This window comes from Cydia splendana, chromosome 12 (genome assembly GCF_910591565.1).
Source record: "Cydia splendana chromosome 12, ilCydSple1.2, whole genome shotgun sequence".
Taxonomy (NCBI): domain Eukaryota; kingdom Metazoa; phylum Arthropoda; class Insecta; order Lepidoptera; family Tortricidae; genus Cydia; species Cydia splendana.
In genome coordinates, this window is record NC_085971.1 from 6075834 (window position 1) to 6102801 (window position 26968).

The window sequence follows — 26968 nt, forward strand, 5'->3', positions numbered from 1 at the left end:
TCAAAATGTACTAATGTTGAAAATTATCATGCGATGATTTGATTCGGATGAATTTCAACCATTGTCACATTTTTAAAATAACGTAACAATTTCAATCTGACACATTATACAACAAATTATTATAATATTTATAATCTTATTAATATAAGTAAAAAGTTATTATATTGGCATTATTTAATTGGAAGAAAAAAGAAAAAGTAAAGGCAGATAAAAGTAATGTTAACATTACATCGTTACAATGAACAAAAGCTACAATACAAGTGCGTCCGTGGCGCTGGTTAAGTAGGGAGGTGATTTACAGTGAACTAATGACAAGTCTGATACCATTGACCGGGGTGACTTTCAAATGCAGGGGCGACTTTAAAATTCCAGTTTTTAAGCCATAATATATATTTATGCGAGATTTTTTACAGTAGGTGAATATGAATATATAGTAATCTAACTAGTTACAGGAACATTTGCAGTAAATAATGAATAATGGTAATTCTATGGCCGTTTTAAATCTATCAAAGTAACCCCAAATTTTCCAAAGTCACCCCGGTCTACGGTACTTAAGGAAATATAACAGGATTATTTGAAATATGGAGAGGATTGATATGGCAAAATATTTAGGCTCATAACTATATTTTAACCATCTGATAATTGGATAATTTATATGTATGCACCAAATAAGCTAGAAGATTCGCTTTGTTCTAAAACGCCCATTTTCTTCCACAAATATAGTCCAACCCACACCCAATATTTTAAACTCAAATGCCTACTAATTAATTATAATAAACTAATATTGTCGTAAACTTACATATCAGTTTGATCGTCCGCAGACGCGTTCAAATATTCCTACCTACTATAATAGGGTATTATACTGTATTTAAAATAAATTATTATCTTTATTGATAACCTTTATTGTAAACTGACACCCGTGGATATGTAATGTTAATCCGATATTTCCTGTTTGCAACTCGAAACGCAACCGATCCATATATGTCGATATGAAAGGCTTAGGAATGCCAGGCACCTCGTCGCGGTTATTAGGTTAATAATTTATTTATTTATACTTGAAACTTGTGATAACAGAGTTATTTTTAGTGCTCTAGTGAGCCAGTTAGAGTAGGTAACTTTTTAGGGTTACGTTACGTACCCAAAGGGTAAAAACGGGACCCTATTACTAAGACCCACTGTCCGTCTGTCCGTCTGTCCATCCATCTATCTGTCTGTCCCCAGGCTGTATCTAATGAAGCGTGATAGCTAGGCAGTTGAAATTTTCACAGATGATGTATTTCTGTTGCCGCTATAACAAAAAATACTAAAAACAGAATATAATAAATATTTAAGTGGGGCTCCCATACAAAAAACGAGATTTTTTGCGTAATGGTACGGAACCCTTCGTGCGCGAGTCCGACTCGCCGAATACCGAATATCTGTAAAGATTAATAGACTGTTGAGAAAGCTTCTTATTACCCAAGATTTTGTTGAACTGAGCTAGCTCCTAGTCCCCCTAGCTCCAGTTACTACTTTGATACCCAATGCCCAAAACCTCGAGACTTTGTCAAAGGTTAACTGGAAGAGATCCTTTATATGGATAGGTTCGCCTTTACACATTGTCCTTATTGTAATTTTTACTCCTCTTGTATACAATAAAGTGTTTATATTTTACGTAGATATATATATATATATATATATATATATATTTAAACTTTATTGCACAAGACATAAAAATAATGGACTTAATGCCTAATGGCATTTTCTACCAGTTAATCATCGTACTACTTCGTACTTTGAATTGTGGTATCGCTAACAGACGTTTCTGCTAAATATATATATATTTTACTTTGCAATGTTTTAATTTAATACACATTCACCTAAGTATGTTAAAACTTTAAGTGCAATGTCATGTTAATTTAATCTCCAATGCGTTATGTTGATAACAATAAAATTTACAAAATGAATCACTGATATTTAAAAAATATATCGATTGCAGCCATAGTCGAAGCACGTCCAGATACATGTTAAATCGAGTAAATCGCATATCGTATCTAACGAAACGGCCCAATCATGCACCTACGTGCTGGCACGCAGAAATCGTTTCCGTCAATAGAGAAACGTACCATGTACTCTCACGCAGACCATCCAAAGATAACCAGCATGACATGACCTCAAAATATGTAACAGATATTCAGGATCGCAGACCACTCTTATACTGGTTCTTAAACGCACAGAAAGCGATTGAAATGACATCCCTGCAATCTTGTAAAATACAGTTGCAAGTCAAAGACCTTAAAACAATGTAGTAAGGGATATAATCGTATTGCTCAATTCAGCTGTAAGATTATAAGATGTTTGGTGTTCAGCGGTCAAAGTCCGAGTAATAAATCGATTGTTTGTGTTCTAGATTTCCGTTTTGAGTAAACTTGTGTGAGAATGGCTATTTAGGTACTTTATGGATTATGAAATGGACTTCCTTTTAGAAAGGCTGTACAAACAGCAATACTCCTAACTGTACACCGGTGGACCTTATTACAAAAGGCATAAAGTCCACCGGTGTCCAGTTGACAGTGTGCGTGATGGTACTTGTCTTGTAGGGTAATGCGTAAATTCTAACATAAAGTATTACCTATCCGAGAAACAGCTTCTGCAGTTAATAAAGTAGAAAGGAAATGGAAAACTGTAAAATAATACTGTTGTCTTCTATTTACTCGTAATACTGTATAGTAATTTATCAGTGTGTCAAAGGATTCAGTTTTCATTTATAACTACTTTTGGCTGGATATTTTATTTTGCCTGCATCCTAAATACTTAACTTATTCATAATATAATTTATGAAGAAAACCGAAGTGATATTACGATAAAACTCAATTGGAAAACATCAAAGTTTTAATTAAGTTTAAAAATTAAAACGGGGAAAATTGATCTTGAATTTTTTTTCCTACTCTTCTTGGATCGATATAGTTAGTTAAATAATTGTATAGGGGCCAATTTTTTATTTGTAGGTTTTTTACTTTTTAGGTAGTTTTAGTTAATTAGTTTAATTATTATTATTTTTTTTTTGTCGTTCTTATTTTGCTTATATTTATATTTAAGTTTAGTTTTTAATTAGTTTTATGTTTAGATTATGTAGTATATTTTTAACGTTTGCCTAATAAAACTTTAACTATATTGTATATTGAATTTTATTCCTCAAAAACTACAGTCATTTCATTCATATATGTTAATAATATTATTTTATAAACGATACTGATATTAAATTAAATCTTATCATCAGTTAAATAAAGAAAGCATTACAAGCGAGAGTTAGAAAATAATTTCGACACAACTGTTAGTCGTTAGATCATTTGTTCAAATAGAGTTTTCAAATATTTCATAACATAATATTTTGATATAAGTAGTAACTGACGATAGATAGATAGATAGATAGTAGGTGACGATAGATCCTAGAGTTTCAAAAATATGACACAACTGATTACATTTTTATTTAATTTAATTATCCATGTGTCACACATTTGGTTTTGCGTTGACATGGTGCATTTGGGTACGCGCGAACTAATTTCGGGCCTTCAGTCTAACTCAAATATAATGTACATATAAGTCAAATATGAATGAAAATTTTGACTGCATTTTTGCTTTTTAAATTACCGACACAATATACATAGGTAAGGAAGTATTCTCAAATAATTTAAATAAATTATCGCTAGGTAAGTATATTTTTGTATCTCCTTTTGGATTACACGGGCCTATAAATCCCGGTCTTTTGATAGGCTTGCGTGGGGATATAGATCCAACACGTAGAGGCCCCTTGGAGAGCTTTTATGTCATGTAGAACGCCTGCTGTAACCCGCTCACAGGTGCAACAATAGACACCCATGAACCGGTCTCAGCAGGCATTGGGACTATTGTAGAAAAAGTGAACAGTATACCGGTCTATAGATTGAAGTTTAGGTGGACAATGAGACTGGGCTATTGTAGAGAGGTCGGACACCTGCCATAACAATGTTTTACACGTTATCGAGGCAGGCGGTGACTTGCCGCTGACTAGATGGGCCCCTGAAACTGCCGTCGCGAAGACGACCAGGAGCAACATCGGTGTGAGCGGCTCAGGGGTGTTGAGAGGTGTGCGCCGCTTTCTACCCAGTGGCTGTTACCAGCCACTGTGCCAACTCGCGTCTTATGCATCTTTCACTTCCACCCCTGGAGCATATAGCTCTGGCGACTCCTCTCTGGACGGCCAATGAAGGCAAGCCAGAGCTGAGAGTCATGCGGGTCCCCTTGAGGTCCACTCCGACCGACGAAGACACGCCGGAGACGGAGACCCTGACCGACTCTCGGGAGCACTCGGGTCCGTGGGGTCGTTACTCCCCAACTCGTCCCTCCCTTTTATTATTATTATATTGCGATATTTTATTATTACAAACTTTTGATTTTGATGTAAGGTTGAATGGATATTTCGCATGTTTGAGTAGTCAAGGGAAACGCCGAAAAAAATTATATCTACATAAACGTTGCGTTGCGTTACATCACTTTGATAACAGTTACCACAGCTACAACAGTAGTTGCTTGATTGTTTAATGTTTACCTCATAACCTGTCATTAGGTATAACAAAATCCCTTTCTAGCGATTTTCACACGGCGCTTCCCACCACGCTATAATTGACTACTGACACAGCGTCGTACGCGCAAGGTACCAATCAATTTGTTGTTCTAAGGGTTCCGTTGCATAAGATGGAAAACATAAAAATATGTTTTATCTACGCACATATAATTAAACCCACACTCGTATTTTAATGCCATTCATTATGTAGCAGTCACATTAACTACCTATACTATTAAGTTGCCGTTGTTTCCGGTACCTTACTAAAATGGTTTATTGGAAACTACAATGTACTCGTTTATCGTCAGGTGTAATGTAACTATTTAATTAATGTAATATATTTAGTTTGTTATTGCGATGATGATGATGATGATTTAGTTTGTATGTAATTATTTAGTATTTAATAAGTAGCATCAGTCGACATACCTAATATGCGTATGCTTCATGGACCAAATGCAATGCGGGTTGGGAACTTTACAAATCTTTAAGTCAATGTTTCTATATATGTGTCTATATATATATATATATACTTACCGTGGGACTTCAATTTGTGTTATTATATCCTATAATATTTATTTATATATTTCATTCATCATTTCAGCCTATATACGTCCCACTGCTGGGCACAGGCCTCCTCTCATGCGCGAGAGGGCTTGGGCTATAGTCCCCACGCTAGCCCAATGCGGATTGGGGACTTCACATACACCTTTGAATTTCTTCGCAGATGTATGCAGGTTTCCTCACGATGTTTTCCTTCACCGAAAAGCTAGTGGTAAACATCAAATGATATTTCGTACATAAGTTCCGAAAAACTCATTGGTACGAGCCAGGATTTGAACCCGCGACCTCCGGATTGAAAGTCGGACGTCATATCCACTCGGCCACCACCGCTCCGCTCATTTATATATTTATAACAAGTTCAATAATTTGTTCTGTTTCTTACGAACGTAGGTAGGTAGGTAGGTAACGTAGGTACTCAAAACAATCAACAATAGATCTCAAGATATACGAGTACATTATTGTTTATTACCTACTCATTATACTCATAGTACTCATATATCACATGTTTGCTTTTCGAATTTATATGCAAGATGACGTGCGAGAAAGTGACAGCACGTTGTAAACAATGATTAAACGCTTTTTGTCCATCTATCACAGGTAGCTGAGTACAATCGATTACGTGTTCTGATGATATTTGCTGATAAAAACTATGATGGAGGCGAAGAGAAATTTACATGATATCTATCAGAGGGCGTGGAGTCCAAGAGATCAGATAAATAAGATATACAAGTGTGTGAACTGATGTTCTCTCTTTATTTGCGATGGAAAAAAAAAGCTGACGAGCTTAAGGTTGCGTCAAGGTAGTCTCGACTAAGCTATGAATGCGTATAATATTAAGGGTTCCATTATATTCTAATGAATCCCATCATCGGATTAAAAATTACCGAAACTATTTAAAACTTATGTAGATTTTCAAATAAACACCCCAGTAATGTCAATACATGATCGTCGATCGAGTCCTTGAAGTAGGTATAATGTTAAGAAAAATAAGAAAATTATAGCTTAAGAAATATTGATTGAACCTTTTATTATCCGTTGAACCTTAATCAGCATTAGAAAAGTAACCATCAAAATAAGCAAAGTATTCCCAACTCGACGCCTCGAAGACTATTAAAATCATAATCATGTTTTTGCAGAAATTATATTACAAGGTAGAAAGCTCGTGTTCCCATGTCACAATGGAGGCGAGAGCCCGGTTCGCAAGCTTACATAACCTCAAACATGATGCAAACAAGAGCAAAGCGGATAGATATGGCATTTTTGATTAGCTAACTTCAAATTTGGAAGAAAGTGGCTTAGTTCAAATTGCTTTGCGACCGAGTAATTGACCTTTGGATGATGGAAACGAAATAATGGTTCATGGAACTTTCATTATGATGAATTAAGTTATTTGGATAATTTGACTATAACAGAAAAACTGTAGTTTTGGCTTCAAATCTTTATCTTCAAATCATCGCGCATTGAATACAATACTAATACCTACATATTTATGTAATAGTTATAGTAGTAATTAAATTACTTTTAGGCCTGACATACCAGATCTTCTGCTTTGACAAGAAGTGTTTCGAATTATGTCACATATTACATTATAGTATGTATTTCGAGAAGTATTAAAATACGCGTAATATTGGTTGGTATTGTCTATACTTTTATCGCGACCTATATTAACAAAAAATATCGTGACAACGCACCGAAATCAATTTAAAACTTTCTTCATCCACTCTTACCGGCTGCTTTCCTGACTCGATACAAAAGCAATAATTTTACCTGCCGGCGTTCCATTTTCCAAAAGTCCGTTTGAAAATAGAGTGCACGTTTAAATCCCATGCTAACAACTCTAACAAGGCCTGTCTCAGCTTCGTTACCAGACAATGCAAGTAATGTGCTACAAGTGGCAGAGGTTAGAACAGACAACTGTGGCATAATGAGGCTGACACAGCTTGTGTACTCAGTTCGGTATGCAGTATGCTGTTCTGCTTGGCCTATTATTCTAATCCTTATTTTGACTTACCTTTTGAACACAATACAAAATAATGACCATATGTATTTATGTGCGGTCGTTTCAATGCAACACTGCTCATCTCATCAAAAATCCATCCCATCTTGCCCCAACGCACCTTACTGTTTTTAAAACAAGTTAATTACTCCGATGCAAATGTAAAAGGTGACCCAGTTATTATGAAGATAGAACGTTCTCCTCTTAAGGTCACGTGTCCTGCGTTGTATTGGAATCGCAACGATCATCAATATTAAAATCGCTACGATCTGACCGATGACTCAAGGTTGACCGTCGTCTTGACCTAGTAATTCGCGATCACAATAATATTTGGTAACTCTTGCTTGTTTAACCTTTGGCATTAACATTGATCCTATTATTATGGAACTCAAATTTTACTTGCTCTAATTTTTTATGATTTTCGGCACAGTTAGAGATCACACGATTTCTAAGTTTTTACTGCGCAACTCTTATTTGAAACGCTTCTTTCTCTAATTCGTATGCGGTAACAGGTAACCAAAGATGTTTACAACTTGAACTAGAGCAGATTTGACAGTCCCAAAAATAGCTTTTACAGCCTTTCGTAACAAGTCGTTATTCTTTCATTTGTACTGTCGACATAACGCGCTCTTTTATTTTCAAATACATCCATCACGTGCAACGTTCCATCACTCAAACGTTTACGTAAGTTTTAACGATAACTATAAAAGTTACAGGTTACAGTTAATCGTAAGTTATTGATAGCTCTAATCCATTGGACTAGGATTTAACGTCGATTATTTAATAAAGCTCTATAGCTATATCCTGCTCCGCTTGCGTAAGCTGTCAATGCTAACTAGTCACGATTTACCTACTAAAATTTCCGTCATAAGAATGCAATCTAATAGACCTTCAAAAACACAACTGATAAACAAAAGAGGTAAAACATGTTCGAAAATTTCAAACAAAGCTTCACTTGCATCCATAATCAGTTGTTGGGAACACTACTTTCTTGTCCTTACCGAAGTCACAAAAGCTAACATACGGTTGCCTTATTAAAATTCAATAAAGGTGACGTCGAGTTCAAAGCCAGATGCCTCGTCAGTCGTCACGCCCGCGGCTATCCATCTGTCGAGAAATTGTGGTACGATAACACACAAGGCTGTACGCAAACAGGGTGGTCGACACCTTCCATAAGGCCGTTGTTGATTAGCTATTGTTTTAACAGCTGCGTAAATTTTTAATCTCAATGTCTTAGTCCAAATAAGCGGCATTGTATTGTAATACAAAACATGGAAAATCCATGTTTTTTTTCGATTTTAGTATCTTGCTTCATCGCAACTGAAATAACAAAACGTACTTACCTATTTCACAATGTTTCTCAGTTTTTAGAAAATTCTTATAAGAGCGTTTTTTTGCTTCTATCTTCTGACTCGAGTTTGGAGTCGTTGTCCCCACGAACTCGTAAACATGACTTGTCTTGCGTAACAATTAGATTCTTTCTTTCCGTTTTATAATGTTAGAGTTCGGTGCCTTAACGGTGATGTTACCTCATTCTAGTTTAATATCACTTATTTATAATTGTTTTCATTATGCGAGCCTTAGCTTGATAAAACCAATTAAAATTAATGATGGAGATGTCATGCGCGTCAATAATAATGAATGCATGTTAGAAATCACGGTAATTATATGCGTAAAGTTAACTCGCGATAATAAATTTCAACTAGTTGCGCGTGTCTTCATAAAATAGGGATGATTTATCTTAACCATTTCCCTCGATAGCATCGAGTTCAATTTCTTCTTGAACGAGCTTTATCGCTCTACAGGTTGTCTATTATACTGGTTACGTGTATTGCAAAATCTGAAGTATGATTCAATACACATTTTATAATATTAAATCTTCCATACAAATCTTGACCACACCTACACTAGGAACAGGTTCTACGCACACAGACGCATCATTTATTTTGTCAAAATGGCCGCGTATCGACTCGTTTGATCACCTCTTACTTTCGTTATTTTCACTTTCGATCCCAGTAATATATTGTGTATACGTTACTTAATTTGTTCGTCGCCGTCGTAACTTCCGTAGGGAGCGTTACTGTTTACATTTAATCACTTTTATCATTAATACATCTTGCTTTAATGTTTTTCTTTTTACATTATCTAATCACGTTTTTTCTTAATTACAGATTGTGAACGGTTTTGTGGCGCTCTTCTCTCATTCAAGGTAAGCTTTTAAATTGCTTTTAAATTTTATCAATTTTCATTAAAACTAGTTAATGAATTTGATAATAATTTTGCTTATATATAACAGACGTCTGATACTAATTGAACATAATATTGAAACACAAATTATAAATTATTTCATTATTATTCAACTCAAGATTTTTGCAAGGTCTTGTTTTTTTGCTACACGAAATCACAAAAACAACGAATATGTTTAAAATTTATGCATAGGTATTTAAAAATTTTATTAGCATACGTAAAGTTTTACAAAAACTAAACTTATACACCAAGTGTAATGTAATTACAGAAACAATGCACGTTAAGGAAGTCGTATCTTGTAAAAAAAACCCTATGGAAGTGGCGTCCTTGGCACTACCTGGTTCCGTCGGAAATGACGGTGGCTTTTATATTATTATTATGTATGCCAGTAGGTATGTAAGTATTTTATAAGTAGCGTCACAGTTTACTCACTCACTGGAGTAGGTAGATATGCGCCAAATAAATAGACGCGTCCAAATAGGTATAATCATAATACCTTTGCCTGTTTATCCATCCAGTAGTTTGTTAGTGCTCCGTACATAACTTTGTTCACGGAACACTTATGGGATCACTTCGATCTTGTTTACTCGAATACTAGAAAAAGGCAAGGGATATTCAAGACAGCTTTCAGATAAATAGACGGCTATTTAACTAATGCTAATTGTGAGGAGGTGGGTATTTAAACACCGAGTGAATAGGCAGGTATGTGATATCTACTCAAAAACACATAATTGTTGAATGGATAAGTACGTATCCATTAGAACCAAAAGCTACTAAAATCAGTATCAAAACAAGTGTGTAAAACACCCGTTAACCATAAAAACTTGATATGTCTTAAATCAATGAGCATTGAGCACAAATGAATATTTTATTTAAACTTCACCAAAACGTAAAATCTATACTTTGAAGTAAATGTTTCTCATTAAAAGCAACGTATAAAAAATACAGCATAACGAGAACTTATTCTAAAAAAATCTAGCCCTTAGGATCAATGAACCTAACAGCTGCTGGGTACGCGTAAAACTGTGAAATAGTCCATAATTACAGGCCTGGGAGGTGGTCATTGGTCACAGTACAATAATTAGAGCCCAACAGACGTACCAACAGTACCCTTCGAGAGTTCACATAATACTGGTCATAAAAGGCTTCGATAGTGTGGTTAAAGTTCAACGAACTACAGAAAGAAATGAAGATCTCATCTGTTTAGACAGCATTGTATAACGAGATTCCCCAGGGCTGAATGATTGTTTTGTCATAGAAAGAGATAAACTTTGTGTGATAATCAAGTAATTAAGTTTCATTTAGATTACGTTGAATGAAATAAAATTAGATTTTAATGATCGTAATAGGCTGTGTAATAAAACATTCTTATTGAGTGTAAAATGTTGGGTTCTATCTAATTTCTATAACACTTAGGTAAACTAGGTACTCCATAGTGTCTTCAGTCATAATACATATTATTATGACCACGCATGGGTGCGAACCCGCTGCGGGCGGCCGGTGTCCGCGTACGTCCTCACCACCAAGGTATCTGACCATTATCCCATCGGAGTGAGCATCGAGGTTGTTGACCCCGCACAGACTGGTAAGCGAGCACCTGTGACTATTTTATGTGAAAAAACAGTTAAAAAGCAACTTGACAGTGTTAATTGGAAAGAACTGATTTATTGCGATTGCCCACTACAATTGTATGATAAGTTATGCGCAGTTTTCTCTCGTGTTTACAATGACTCTAAAATACAAAAAATGCTGCCTGGTAAACGAAAAGATAAAACGTGGATTAATAAATGTATTAAAAAAATGTTAGTAATAAGAGATAAGTTATTTAAAAGGTGGAAAAGTAGTCCTAACGATATGAGCTTAAGATTGATGTATAATAGATATAGAAATAGGGTCAACAAATGTATAAATAAAGCAAAAAATAAGTTTAGGCAGGAAGAATTAAAACACTGTAATAATAATCCTAGGAAAATATGGGAAAAAATTAATCTGTGGACGGGGACGCAAAAATTGAGCGTAGATAGAATAATACAAAAATACTTAGCAAAACATGACAGCATCTTGAATATCTGTAATAAATTCTCGGAAACTTTCACTAAGGAAATATTAGACATAAGGCATAACTGTGATTTCAAGTTCTTAGATAGGTCAAATTACACAAATAATAGTCAAGTATCACTAAGGTTTGTCAGGGCGCAATCTAATGATATAAAGAAAATTATCAATAATTTAAGTGAAAAAAAGTCGCCTGGATTAGATCAGATCAGGGTCCGAGATGTAAAATATGTAAGTGAAAAAATTAGTCCGGTGTTGGCAAGATTTATTAATCTGTGTGTAACAAAAACTATGTACCCAGAGCTATTAAAAACAGCAATAATAAGGCCTATATTTAAGCAAGGATCGTATACTGATTATACAAATTATCGCCCTATTGCCATTTTATCAGTCATTAATAAAATAGTAGAAAAATACGTGACGGCACAAATTAGTAGTTTTTTAGAAAATAATAATATAATCACTCACTCGCAACATGGGTTCCGTCGAGGGCGCAGTACGGCGACCGCGCTGGCACGGTTTACTGACGAGGTCAACGAGGCTCTGGACCAGCGGAAGCAGGTGGTTGTGGTCTTTATTGATTTCAAAAAAGCTTTTGATACCTTGGGCCACAACCAGCTGCTTCAGGCAATGGAAGAGTGTGGAATCACTGGACCACTCCATGGGTGGCTCCGTGCATACCTCGAAGGTCGAACCCTGCGCACGGCCGTGGGAGGCGAGTGCGGCGCGCCCGCGCACGTCTCCTGCGGCGTGCCGACCGGCTCGGTAGCCGGGCCCGTTGGGTACATAGTTCATGTTAACAGTATGTGTAATGTTGTCAAAAACTGTAGTGTTTACATGTATGCAGATGACACCTGCCTAATATATGCGGATAAAGACCTAGACCTAATAGAAAACAGAATACAGGAAGATCTAACTAACATAATTAAATGGTCACATGATAATGGCATTATTATTAACATTGCTAAAACTAAATGTATGTGCATACGGTCGCCTTACACTAGAGGTAGGTACAGGCCGCCGCGCATTGTGGGGCACAGTTTCGACTGCCTCCACAGTGCGCGGCCGGCAGGGGACGCGTGCGGCTGTGTCGAGCTCCAGGTGGTGGAACAATACAAGTACTTGGGCTTGCTTATAGATTATAAGTTCTCGTGGCAGCCACATGTAAATGGATTATGCAATAAATTAAGGGCAGTACTTGCAAAATTCCACCATCTGAAGTTCGTTTTGAATAGGGCTACTATGTATGCAGTCTACTATGCCCTAGTGGATTCGCTATTGTCGTATGGGCTGTTAAGCTACGGTCGTACATTTAAAACGTATCTAGACAAAATAAAGGCACTACAGATTAGATTCATGAAATTAATGGTTGACAAAAAAACTAAAATAAAATGTAAAAGTACTTCATATGAACAGCTCTTTTCAGAATGTAAAATTTTAACAGTTCATGAAAAAGTCACGTTATTTTTAGCCTTAGATCAAATGTGTAATGATGAGTTTAAAATACCTATTGTCAATCAAAGGTTAATAAGAAACAGAGATAGTAATAAATTGCTGGTACCTAGTTTTACGAATTATTATGGCCAGAGATGTAGGAAATATTTAGTCCCTAAGATCTATAACGAACTACCGTCGGATTTAAAGACCACAAGGATGACAAAACAAACATTTAAAAAGAAATTAAGTAGTTTTCTATTAAATAAGATAAAAGATCAAGTGCAACCTATGTAAACCATACACTAAGTTTTTTATATTGTACGCTCAGACCATAGAGTTGACCCCTTAACTTCATACCATAAATAAAAAGTATTTGTTTAAAAATGAACCTTAATAGCTATCAATAGTTTTCTAAATTGAAAATGCCATATTGGGCTACGCATGCGGTAAAGGGTTAAGTAGATAAGTTTAAGTTACATATAAATAAACTACCTAGTACTTGCATATTAAGCTAATTATAATAGGAGCCTCGTCTGCCAACAAACCGCTATGTGGTTTGGCAGAAGAATGTATTGTATCTAAATGTAAGTAAGCTTGTGAATAAACGCTTTTTTTTTTTTTTTTTTTTTTTTTTTTTTTTTTTTTTTTTTTTTTTTTATAAATCCGGAGCCAAATAAAAATCTGATTCCACGCATCGAACCTTTATGTGAATAATTTGAAAGGTAAATTCTGTGACAATAAATAAGAAAGCTATTAATCTATTATCAAGTTAATATTTCTGTTGTGACAGAAATAAAACACAATCGCTAAATTATCAATTTCACGACGAAAACCGGTACTAGTATATATCACGGAGAAAATCGAAATTCGAATGCACCTGGCGCTTTCGCCAATCTAACGCGCTCTTATGTCTACTCTTATGGACTTATATAAGACCTTATAACTCGGGGGTCTCGGTCACCGTGTGACCCTTGTGACAGGTTTCTTATTGGAGGTTACGCTTTGTATTTGTAGATGACTTTGAGATAGGGTTTGACAATGTGTTAGATTTGTTGGCTTTTTAATATCTATTGAAAAATTGAAGTTTAGAGCGTGTCTAGATCGGCACGGGGTCATTACAGCCAACATTTACAGCAAGCGTATTATGAATGGCTACACCGTGATAAAATAACTGTCACTTTATAACACCGTGGGATAGAAAGTGACGGACACCGTCTTATCACGCTGTCACGTAGACAAGAACGACCATCATATCAGTACTGGAGTCACAGGACCAAACCACTGTTGAGCTGCATACCTAATCGAAACGTCTTATCATCTATATCTACATAACATAATTTTTTAAATGTTAACAACCAAAATAATCATTAAATTACATGTAAGGCTTGTTCGCTGATCATTATGTTATCTGTCTTAATGGATTTTATGACTATAATAGTAGTTACATAAAATGATATCCACATCCTTGATGTTGTTTTATTTTTCATTTTTTCATTTTTTCATTTCAACATTAGTTATCGAAGTGTAAAGGAAATTGACATAACGCAGGTTTTGAGTGGCACTTTCTCATGAGTCGAACACGTTTGGTTAGTGGAAAATTCGATAGGAAAGCTATTATATAATATTTATTTATGTACATTTTACAAATTCATTGTTATCGTATGTGTAGACTAAATGTAACATTAAAAATATAAATTGTAATTCTGTTACTTATAGCATGCGCCTCTCTCAAAGTTTAAACGGATCTGAAGTTGTGAGGTGAAGGATAAATAATAAAAGAGAAATTAAATTATTGGAAAACATTATCGGTCTTGTTCATAAGTAGGGTAAAAATACTAAAGTTGACCATTATTACCATCGTCAATTTCTAAATTTATTGAATTGTCATCGCACCGGTAAGGCGAATGACCATCAGTAAGGGAAATGCGTAATTAATGTTATTAAAACTCTATCGCCTAGGAAATAACGTACACTTTTGCATCAGAGACACATCCAAAGCCGCATCAGATAAACCTATGTCAACTTGTCATTATAACTTCACGCATCGTGTACCTTAGGATTTACAAGCATTAAATATTACCGCCAATTCATATCGACATCAAATACCTACAGGGCTCAGTGCAACCCCGGGTCAGAGCAGACTGGCCACACATACAAGTCAATCCTGTTCGAGCAAACATTTCAGACGTCAGCGTTTAGAAGATTATACGTTTTGACAGCTGTCGAATTATAGCCTTAGATAATAGATTGGCGGCGTAATCGATTATTCGTTTCTATAATGTAATCGATAAGATTTCTCTCGGAGATGTGACTTTCTGCATTCTTTGTTTTTGCTGCAAATTGATTAGCTATGATGACTATAATAACAAGTTTTGGTTTGGATGCTTATTGATTTAAAAAGTCGTTATGTACGTGTATGTGTCGTATGTGTTTGATATGTGTTGTTGCGATAACCCATATTTAGAGATTTCAACTAACTTTTGCACATTTATTTACATTATTATTTTGTTTTTGTGTTCCGTGGGCTGAATGATGGAACAAAATGGGTAACTTTTGAATAAAAGTAGATGTCTTATCTATTTACTTTCTGGCAACTTATTCCGTCATTATTATATTAAAATTGGTTAGATAAAAATAAAATAAGTAAATAATATACACGTATGTAAAATAAAACACACCTATATATTGTATAGTAGGTAATCATAATTGTAAGGTAACCTACAAAGCTACAAACTATTTACTAATTAGGTATTGCTATTTTTATATACGTTACTGTTACTACGTTGATGGCTATCGGCCCGATTCGAACTTTAAGATACGTCAGTTTATATATCTAGAAACGATATGGATTAGATGGGTCAGTGTCAAAAGTGACGTTTTTGTTTATTAGTTTAAATTACCTCGCGAACGTATCTACCTACATACATGCTAGGGCCAAAAGCGTAATTATATGTGTACGTCTTTGGCAATAATATCAAAACGGTGTTATTCAACATTTGCATGTAGACCATAATGAACAGCCTCTGCATCGCGTGTCTGCTTCATTCTGCAATTTTACTGTCAATCCTTTTGAAGCCTTTCAAATTATACCCGCAGTTTTAAAGCGGGTTAAAGACAGGTAGCTTCAGAATACCAAAATAAACGTTAATTTCCTCATCATTCAATAAGACAATGAGTATTATTGGACAATATCACCTTTTGTTTTATTAAAAAAAAACCGTAGCACACGTAATTTTTTTTGCCTATACAAAATCGTTCCCTTTTATAGAAAATCATCTATCACACTAGGCACTGCCTGCTATGTATATCGTAGGAATCTAAATCAAAGAGAAGTAACGGAATCCGGCGGTTCTTAATTTAAAAGTAGCATGATACGTGGAAGGTATAAATTATAAAATTTAATTATCAGTATAGTAGCCCAGTAGTTGATCAATCAAAACTCGGCAAAGAAATTTGGATCTTTTAACGATGCGTCATTATCATTATGTAAAACATGGACCATTAAAAACAATTTACAGAACTGCTAACAAAAGATATTTCGGAATCGAATGCAATCGATCATCGTAATCGGCCCTTTTAGAATCGAGACAGGCCCCCTGAGCGTAATTCCTGCCTTACATAGGTAATCCCAAAAATATGTACTGTTGCTAAACTTGAACGTGGTCCTTAAGTCAATAACCATTAGTGCTATAATTTTATCTGGGAAGTGCAAAGTTATGTTGGTTATGTACGTGTATACCAGTAATTTGGATGAGGCCTTTACCATCGATGATGAAAACGCGATACGTGGGCCGTAAGGTTTGAATAATTTTCTCATTACCGAGTTAATGGTGGATCTCGAAATTGGCTCGAAATTCGCGCCCCAAGTAATTGTAGAGCATTTCTTGAACTCTTTTGAGAATTATAAAATAATCAGACATTTGGGGTATAGATCATTGTATGTTAAATTCATGTTTAAGAATTACAGCAGTAAATTGAGTTCTAAAGTAATCATTCTCGGTTGAGCGCGATTCAAATGCTGATAACGGAAGCTATACGGTAAAAATCAGTGACGATGCTCGATGGTCTTTAGTTTATAATGACTATGATGACCTAGCTTTTACAAGGATAGCGGTATCAATGGACTTTAATCAAATGGTCGGTTAGTCAGATGACCCAGTAATCAACGGTAAGGTTAATGCGCTTTAAGATAATACATCAACACTTGGTAATTCCTACATTTTAAGATCGTCTGATAAAGATGGTGGATAAAATGAACTTCCACGTTTAGTCGTTTTATCTACATTTATCAACACGAAAACCCATATAATTACCTACCTGCTTAACCATATCTGTGCTAAAAGATATATTTTTTGTTTCCGTAATTGTCGGATATCCTCTAATTTACGCAGAACCGGTTTGTATCTATCTAGCGATATTCCATATGTGAGGTTTTCAACGCGATTTCAATTTTTGTAGCCTTATACCTTTGACCCGTAACAGTTAATTACATAAAATTAGTTCGTTGTTGACATAATACATGTAACAGCCTGGCATCTACATTCATTTATTTACTCTCTCGGAAATTACTGAATCTGTTAGGATTGAATTTCCCGCGTTATATTGGCACTGTTAATGCGACAGTGGAGTCGGAGCGCCATCTGGCCTTCAATGGGTAAACTAGTAGGTAGCTTAGTTTTGGTTCACTATTTGCTACCCTGCAAAATTATATAATTTAATATTTTAGATGAAAATTATTAAAGCAATATTTATTGTTTAATTAATTAAATACTACTACTACTTCATTGTGCTTTTTAATTTATTCATCTTATCCTTAGAGATGCCATCTGTTTATTTGTTTATTTGTATATTTATTTGTAAACATAGGTTTTTACAGATATAATTGTACACTTAAAAAGAGTATCACTATGTTTAGCCATTAGGCATACAAATATTTTCCAGATGGTGCATGCATATTTACAAACTTAATCTATAAAAATAAAATATAATTTAGTAATTTACATTCCTACATATACCTATATAATTAATATTCTGTATCAGACAAATATTCTCCGATCGAGTAGTAAGGTTGTAAGGTAGATGAATCAAAATACGCGGGAATGAAGTAGACCAATCATATGCAAGGGTGGCAAATGTTAACCAATCAAAACTTTCGATTTTGGTTCAACCATTAAGGAACTTGCATTAACATGGCGGTTTAGGGGTTCTCATGGAACCCGCGAGCGAGGTTATTTAAGGAATCGAAAAGAGGATTCGAGGCTTTTTCCGTCAGCAGAGCGTCGAGTCAATAAGGAGTCCTGTGAGTGTTAGTTTGTAAGGAAAACCATGTGTTAACCTTGTTTGCAGATATGAGGAGTAGCTGTTGTCTTCACGAGTTCAAGATTTGGACAAGAGCCAGCAACACCCAATGGGCGAGATGCCGATGACAGCACCTGGTACCATGGTTGAACCATGGGTGTGAAGACCGGGCGTGTGGTCACCGCGGTGCAGCTACCAAAAGCACTGCATCTCGCAATCATCGAGCGAAGCTTCACCTGGACTATGGGCGTGTATAATTACACGAATCCATCACGTGACCGCTGCCAATCAACTACTTATGATGGTACGTTAATTCATTTACACTTTATTATTTGCATGTCATTTTATATTTTGAGGAAACCTACATACATGTTGCGATCGTCCATAGGCTGCAGTGATTGCCTACTATCCGTAGGATTATAGACTTGTTGATGTCGGCGAGTTAAAAATAGAATCATTATTTTATATGCCTGTCGTATGAATAGCAGGTAGTTGTATCGATCGCTTTAGATTATACCCTTCATTGACAAACAAAAGTACACTTTTATTCATGGTTACGTAAGTCCGATCTTCGTACGTTAGTGAATTTTAACACATATAACAGACTTGATCGCAGTGTAGTCTATTCAATTGTATTTGTGCAGTGAATACCTTAATCATATATGTGCTGGTGTGATTATATTAATTCAACTTGAAGTTCGTGTGGTGAACGAGCGTTCTTATAATTATGGATTAACCAATTACGAAGGGAATAGGAACGTTAATGCGTTCATCATCGTCTATGAGTGTATGTAAATGTATTTTATGTAAGATCGTACTCCCATCTTAGATGCTAGCAAGGTGCTTGCAATCCTTCAAGTGTTGAGGTTACTTCGTGTGCACATTTGCCATCTACATCATTAGCATACATAAATTGTGATCAATTTACAAAATATCACATTAAAATTAGATTGTTCAGTACTTACCCTTAATAGAATTATCTATTACTATCGACAGAGAATTAGATGTGTATGTATGTATTTTACCCGTTTTATTTAAATAGTAAGGTAGGACGCGTCTTGATTTAGATATAAATGAAATAGGTAGATGTGTTTAATTAGATTGAGTTAGTGTTGCATTCTTCGAGTATATCTTTATCGTTTACTATGGTTTGACAGTAAAATACTCATATTTTGTAGCAATAGATTATAGGTTATTTTCAGTATTAGAAATCCATAAATCTTTATTATTTTAATGATATAGAATATATCGGCAATTCTAATTAAACTTTACAATTTATAATTTTCATAATTGAAATGATGGTCCCTATAAATGCTTAGATGTCTTTGTCCATATAAATCATTAGCTCTGTAGGGCGTAAATGTTTGGTTAGATTAAAATTAGGTACCTATTTAAACCAATTACTTAATAGTTTATTAAACACTATTTTATTTCTCAATTCCCGGTTCACGAGTGGGTGCGGCAGCGAGCCTTGTTCCATCAACGGCTTCGGAGTGTGTCTCGGAGCATCCTCGTCTGAACCTGCTCAATCCCGCTGCTACGGGCGCCCCTATCTTCTACAGGAAGAAGCGAGACTGGCAGCACTACGCCGCATCTGAACCTTCAAGATACTCACTGGATCCGGTGCGGTATTCACCTACGTGGGATGAGCAAGCTTTGTCTTCTCCGCAACGTGAGAGCTTCGAAGCCCCGCCAAGCTGATCCTAATATCTACCTAAACGGTGACGTAGATCATTACCAATTATGTTAGGTGTCCTAAAACGGTTAAATAGGATTATTGATTTATTACGGTGTATTTATCTGTAGGTAGTATTATGTAGGACATTCGCCATATTTGTAGGTTTATATTATTGCGGTTTTAATATGAGAATAGGTAGATATATTTTATTACGGATTTTGGTTTAAAATGTAGATACGGATTTTATTTCTTAACGTTCATTTGATTATTGATTTAAAAATCTAGTCTATGGTTCTTATGACTATCTGCTGAATTATTTGAAAGCTAATGACTTGACGACTTCTAGAACATTCGGTAAAGCCATCTGTGTGATAATACTGATAATTGATATCTATTTAGTGATCGTGATTTCGTATTCATATTTTAATGCTAGTATTTTCTAGTTCATCCAAACATGACTTAGCTAATCATATTACATATATATCTCTCTCTCTCCTACAATCTGGTTCAGCTTAAGCTGGTTGCGAATCACTGTATCATTTGTAAAGCATAGTAGTTACATTGCTAATGCGTATCATTTTATCTATTATTACTGATAATATTTGGTAAACAGATTGGTATATTTATTATGGTCTTACATATTATTATACTTGAGCTACGAGTCCTTGTGATTCGCAAACAGCTATATGCTATAGAGTTCAAGAGCCATGAAATGCTATTGTGGGTGTATATTTTGAATATTTGGTATATAGTTTGATCTATATTTTGCCAATATTTTTACTTGCCCCAAAGTCATTTGTCATATTGAATTAAGTCATTCGACTAGAGAGTGGTTAATACCTATCACTACCATTTTGGATTACATCCCATTAAAAGTATATTATATTTATTTATTTACTAACAAATTGTAGTTGTTGAAGTTAGTCACATATAAGTGGCTGTTTTGACAATGAGGTATTTAGGTGTTACCCAAGTTCGTTTATTAAGATATCATTAAGCAATGGTTTTATGTATACCAGGTTGATGAAATACGTCCACGTGTTTTATTATAGGGCCTGTCCTTGTTTCTATGAAGGGTGTCCCGTCTTTGGCCTCCGGCACTGAAGGGATCTTTGAAAAGGGATCACTTCAGTGGTTGTAGCACGTTCAGTGGAGCTAAGCTAAGTATATTGATTGCATATAATGATTCATGCAATACGTTTACCAACCTCCCCTCACATAGAGGTTCGTGCACCCTGGAGCTGATATAGGCTGCTGGTCGGAATCTGATTGGATCTGAATAAATCCCTTTAGATCCTTACAAGACGCCTTTCACCTCCCTGGCGAGAAATCTGTATTCATCGTTTGCTGGTACAAGCCATTAAAGACTCCTTTATATACTTGTTGGTAGGACTATATATATTTAGAGGACGAGATGGTTCTGTATCGGAGTCAATGATGATACACAGGTTATTGGCGGGGCGCTAACCCCTTTGCCCGTTCATAGATAACTGAATCATTATTGAGTTTTACCACAAGCTCAGTAATGAGGACAACTTTATTATAAGTGTCTATTCAGTATGATTCAATCTGGATTCAAACCTGTATTATGAATGCTTAGCCTTTTGTTGTATATTGGGTAAAGGTAACAAACCCTAATCCAACTGGCTTCTATTCTACTTTTAGTAGTTCTATTCTACTTTCGAGTAAACTCTAATAAAAAATAATGAAATGACTGATCTCATGATATTTGGGGCGACTCTTATATCATTGCTGTGTATATTGTCTCTCTCTTGGGCACTATTTGTCTATTCATTACTTACTAGACTCTGTTTCAGATCTACTTGTTTGTCTCATCCATATGTGAATTACTCCAATACGCAAATCTATTGGGTGCTCTGCATGTACGTTAGGTTGATAGGGTTTTACCAGAAGGTAGTACAGTCAAATGCACGTCAGACGCCTAAGTCGAATAATATGACGAACCCAACATGGTTAGCATGATCGATTTTATATACCCAAGGGATTGCATACTATGCAAGTTACTATGTAACACCCCACTAGGGTTGGATAGGGACCACCTGAGGGTTGCGCATTTGAATGTACGTCTACATGACTTTTACTTCTCTGGTATTGCGTGGAGTGGATCACAATGGGACTACAGTTCAGACATAGTTGCTTATGGTAGCGGCATATGCACAGTAATTTTATAGGGCACACAAAGTGGCCTTATGGTTGATTGCAATCAGTTATTTTATTTAACAACGCTGTTCTATTAAAGATAAAATTGTAAGAAGCCAGACTACTCTCCTTTTCACATTCCTAAACTTACCTATTATAATATATTCTGGAATAATGTTAATATGCCATTCACATCATAAGTTAATAATAAATCTTAATCTACTATATTTTATTAATAGAACTTGTTACAACCTATTTTCATATTTAAACATATGGACTCCAACAGATTTAAAACTTACTTGATTTCATATTTTTCAGACACCTTTATTTAAATTAGAATATATTGACTGCTGATATCTCACAATAGCATTTTATATGAGGAAGGTAGGGTTTATAATAGCCGTTTGTTAATAAATAATATTCAATTATTTTGATAGGATTATATGAATTCTTCTCTAGGAGCGTTACCTGATATTTCTAATTCTTCGAGGTTTTATTTATTAGGTAATGCTTGAGGGTTTTATTTATTAGGCAATATTTAGGATCCTTTTGACATATTTTAATTTTTTCTTATTTTAGGAGCGTTTTCTGTTAAATCTTGTATTTTAGGTTGTTATTTACGTATTATGCAATATTTAGAAGATATATTGTGCTTGTTGGAACATATTCCAGATTTTATGTTATGTAATAACATGTCTCACACCTCGGAGAGCTTAGGTTATTACTTGTCATAATGTTGGTCTATATTTCCCAACTAGATGATCACGCCATACTTTGCGTATTTATTTACATTTTTATTTATTACAGTGACATATTTTATTATGGTTGTGTACAGGTTAAACTTGGGCAGTCAGGTTTTTGTCCCGTCTTGTTTTCCTGACTTAGGTATTTGGCCCTAGCAATCAAGACGGTATATCCTAATGTGTCCTAACCAGACTTCATTGGATATAGAGCTTATAAGTTATTGAATTAATTCAGCTTACAAACTTAATATATTTGAATGCAATAAATCAAATTCGTTAGCATTCAATACCTTGTTTATTTTATACTTCATTCCCTCTAGCCTAGACCCTTATATACTAAATTTCAGTATTATTTTCCAAAGGTTTCAATAATAGAGAACACTGAGGAAAATTTCAGTATTTCAGGTTATAAAGCTTTTATAGTAGAGCTTAGGCTGGGTAAGATATTACATACATAACAGTACAGAATCATTCTAAACATTTCCTTTATTATTTTAGATCATCTTTGCGCAATACTACGCAACCATTAAAAACGATATTACTGATCAAAAAACTAAAACAATAACCGTATAATAACTTCATCCACCATTCAAGGAAAAGTCCTTGTCAAATAAATCGGAAGTTCTTATACCTCGTATCAAGAGTTCCCATAAATATGATCGGCGAAGAACGGACATCCTCCGGTATCTGCATTGGACCTTGTGCGGCTAATAAATATATGAACACAATTTTAAATCTTATTCGCTTAGAAATAAGCTACAAAACAATAATTTGTTGCTGTACAGATGAGAGCACCGGACCGTGGTTCCGTGGCATTGTCCCCGCTGTGTTGTACTCTGTTGTTGTGTACATCAACTTCGTTTATCTAATCATACCGGTGGTGCTTGATGATCCTATTGTAGTATATTCTGGAAAACATTCGTATTTTGTTACTGACAGCCTAATCGTGGGCTCCCCTACCATAACTAATATGTAAAAGTATGAATGAAGATTTTGTTGAAATGCAAGAAGTCAGTTAGTAAGAGTTTTTCTTGCTTTATTTATAACAAACACTCAAGTAATTCTATATAACTTGTTCTTCGTATATTTATATGTCGCTTCCCTTGCTCTGCGGCATTCTGTACGTACTTCCACACATGAATGGAGTTGCTATATTGAATTACGATGTAGAAAGTGGGAAATTATACGTAGGAATCTACTTCCAGGGCTATTCATCTGGTTCTTGCTATGCAGTGTTAACTTTAAGAACTCAATCGTTTTGTTCAATAAGCAGAAAATGCCCAATTAGTTCTGTATTGGTAATTTGCGTCGTATTCCCGTTGACGATGACGGGAAAATCAAGTGCAAGACTGTTATTCACTTATTTCTGTCATTTTATTGACCTCGATGGAGTTATATTGTTTTCCCATTTTCATACACATATGCTCATTTTTCACCACCATCATCTAAACAGCTCAATGGCCTTAACAACATTGTATAGTCATCCATCTATAACATTTAAAAAAATTGACAACGTCTACGTAGAAATACAAAAAAATAGACTTTTTTCTAAATTAAATGATACTTTTAATTCAAGATCATTACTTAAAATTATGTGGTTATTATAATTTTCTGCCATAGTGAGCTACCAAGATCACAAAAGGTCCGGTACTTTCATCGCGTTAATGGGTACATAGAAAGCGTTTCACCCCGCTTCATCGCTTGCGACTTTTTAAATTCAATGGTAAATCTTTCTCAATATTTGCTAGACTTTTCGCTTGGCCGTACTAGACATTATGCGTGACGAATAAATGCAAACTTGTGTTGATTCTTCTACCTTAGACAAGCATCGCACAATTTTGTGCATACTCGCATATTTTTCTTGTTCAAATAATTATGAACCCTAAACACTTAATGTCTTTAGTGATAATACCTACGTTTTACAAACCGTAACACAACATCACATGGAATGAACAACATTTCTTTTTCAAAACGGCAAAAAGAAAAAAGTTGTATAATGTGTTAACCTACGGTTATACAATACCTACCGAAAATGTATAAGTAAGTAGTAAAGTTTGTTTATGTCGATGTTTATGATGTAAAATTTGCACCTACTTAACTACAAGTTGTACATCTCATTACCCACATAATTATGTTAATGTATTTTAGTGGGACACTTACGACCTACATTTGTAATTCTATTAATGTCAAGTAGTATTAAACCGAAATCAAAAGAACATATTTACAACGATCGTAATTTGTAAAAACTGATGATTTATAGGCTCAAGCGATTTCTCTGTCGAAGTAAATTAAGTCAAAGCAATCGTAAAAAATCGTCTATAAAATTCGACAACACGCATTGGCAATTTGACGATAATATCGGTTATTGAGTTAAGTGTAACCATTATAAGGACTGATTTAGACGATGCGAGAACTCGCATGCGAGTTTCATACCATTGCGGGTTTTGATCGGTCGGTTGAATTGGACGTAACCAACAGTCCGTAATGTAACTAAAATCGCATGCGAGTTCGCGCGCCGTCTAAATCAGCCCATAAAATGATCAAAAAGAAGAAAACGATCCAAGGTTAAGACAAGGAGCTCGCGTGTCACGTGTTCTGTAGTCACCATTTGTTTCAATACTAGAAGCTAGTTTTGACAGTGATATATGTACTGGAAAGAGAACGGACTATATTTGGATACTAGGCACGTTTCTAAAATAAAAACTGGAACGAGTACTTATCAATCTTTGAAGACAGTAATATTTACGAGAATTGTGTACTGACACACGTGATGAAATATAATATGTAATACCTACTTATCTAATAATATGCAGAAGGCGGTGACGTGGACACGGCGCGGATAGTACGTCGGTTCCTCTCTCTGCAGCCCTGACCACCGGTAGCTTGGGCCTTGCCCCGCTGCTGGCGGCACCCTAGGTTAGGTTTTTTATGTGTTTATATGTATTTTTTATTGTTTTGTAAGTGTTTTTATATTTTACTTTTATATTCATATTATAAAAACCCTAGCCTAAGAAGGGTGATGAATAAAGAGTGTAATACTTATAAACTATCGTATAGTTGAATGATAAGGTAACTAATTATTTTAGGTACCTATAAGGTATTATAATGACTACTTATGACTTTGCTATACAGTGAGGCAACGCTAGCAGCATATTTAGCATATTTATGCCGGGTACCTATCGGCGCTAATTTATACTCGTAGTTATGTTTCTTTTTTAAACTTCCTTTGTAACTAACTTTTATTTATTTATTTGATAGTTTAATAAACGTTCTTCATGTCCTTGTATAGGTATGCATGTTATTAAATAATATGAATTCTACTGACTTACTTATAAAATATTAAAAAGAGTGATTATGTTTTTCGTAGGTAGGTACTGATAGTTTTATTTTATCTTGGAAAAATTAATGTAAACTTATAAAATAGACAGTAAGAGACATTATAACATTGGAATGGTAAATGCAGTTTAAAATATACTGTGCAACTATTCTAACAATATATGATGTATTTATTTATATTAGGTAACCACCTAAATTACAGGAAAATAGGTGAATAGGTACCTATATTTTTAGCATCAACACAAATTTTAGCAATCAGACGATCAAAGTCTGTGTTAATATACATAATAGAGCAATCAAAGCAATGTTTTTCACATGTTACCTCTAACTATAACTCACTGTATCTATTTAAAGATCTGATCAAATAAAGCTTACAATTTACTTTACAAATTACACCGATTACAGTAATCAGCCATGTTCTATATGCAACAAAAGACCCATAACTCTTAATCGTATCGTTTGGAAAGTTAAATGTCCACATTCAATTGCTAAAAATAAGGTACCAAGGTTACATGTGACAATAAAGCTAGTCTTTTTATTTCGTGACTTCACGATTTAAGGCATTTTGGTCACAAATAACATTGAGTCTGGTTTGCGTATGATGCTAATTTGGTTTCTGTACAACTTTGGGGTGGACCGTTACGAAAAATTTAGCTCAACAAATTTGAGACTGGAGACACACAAACACAGATTTACCTTCATTGTTTACCGTTAAACAAACTTAAAAACTTGAAATTTTTAAATGTTTTTCAATGTGATCTTGCAGGTAAATACATTTAAGGATAACTAGTTTATATCAGAAGCTTCGTATCACATTCACTTTGTCAAGGATTGAATTATTGAAATGGTTTAATCTTTCTTACACTTACGTATTT

General features: G+C 34.9%; 1 protein-coding gene across 1 annotated transcript in view; it reads left to right on the forward strand.

Moving 5' to 3' along the window:
• Positions 1 to 26968, forward strand: part of LOC134795369 (uncharacterized) — a 233494-nt gene that overhangs the window by 35711 nt on the left and 170815 nt on the right. The window contains exon 2 of the mRNA XM_063767198.1: positions 9311 to 9348. The gene's annotated coding sequence lies outside the window, so the exon portion shown is untranslated. The remainder of the gene's footprint in view (positions 1 to 9310; positions 9349 to 26968) is intronic.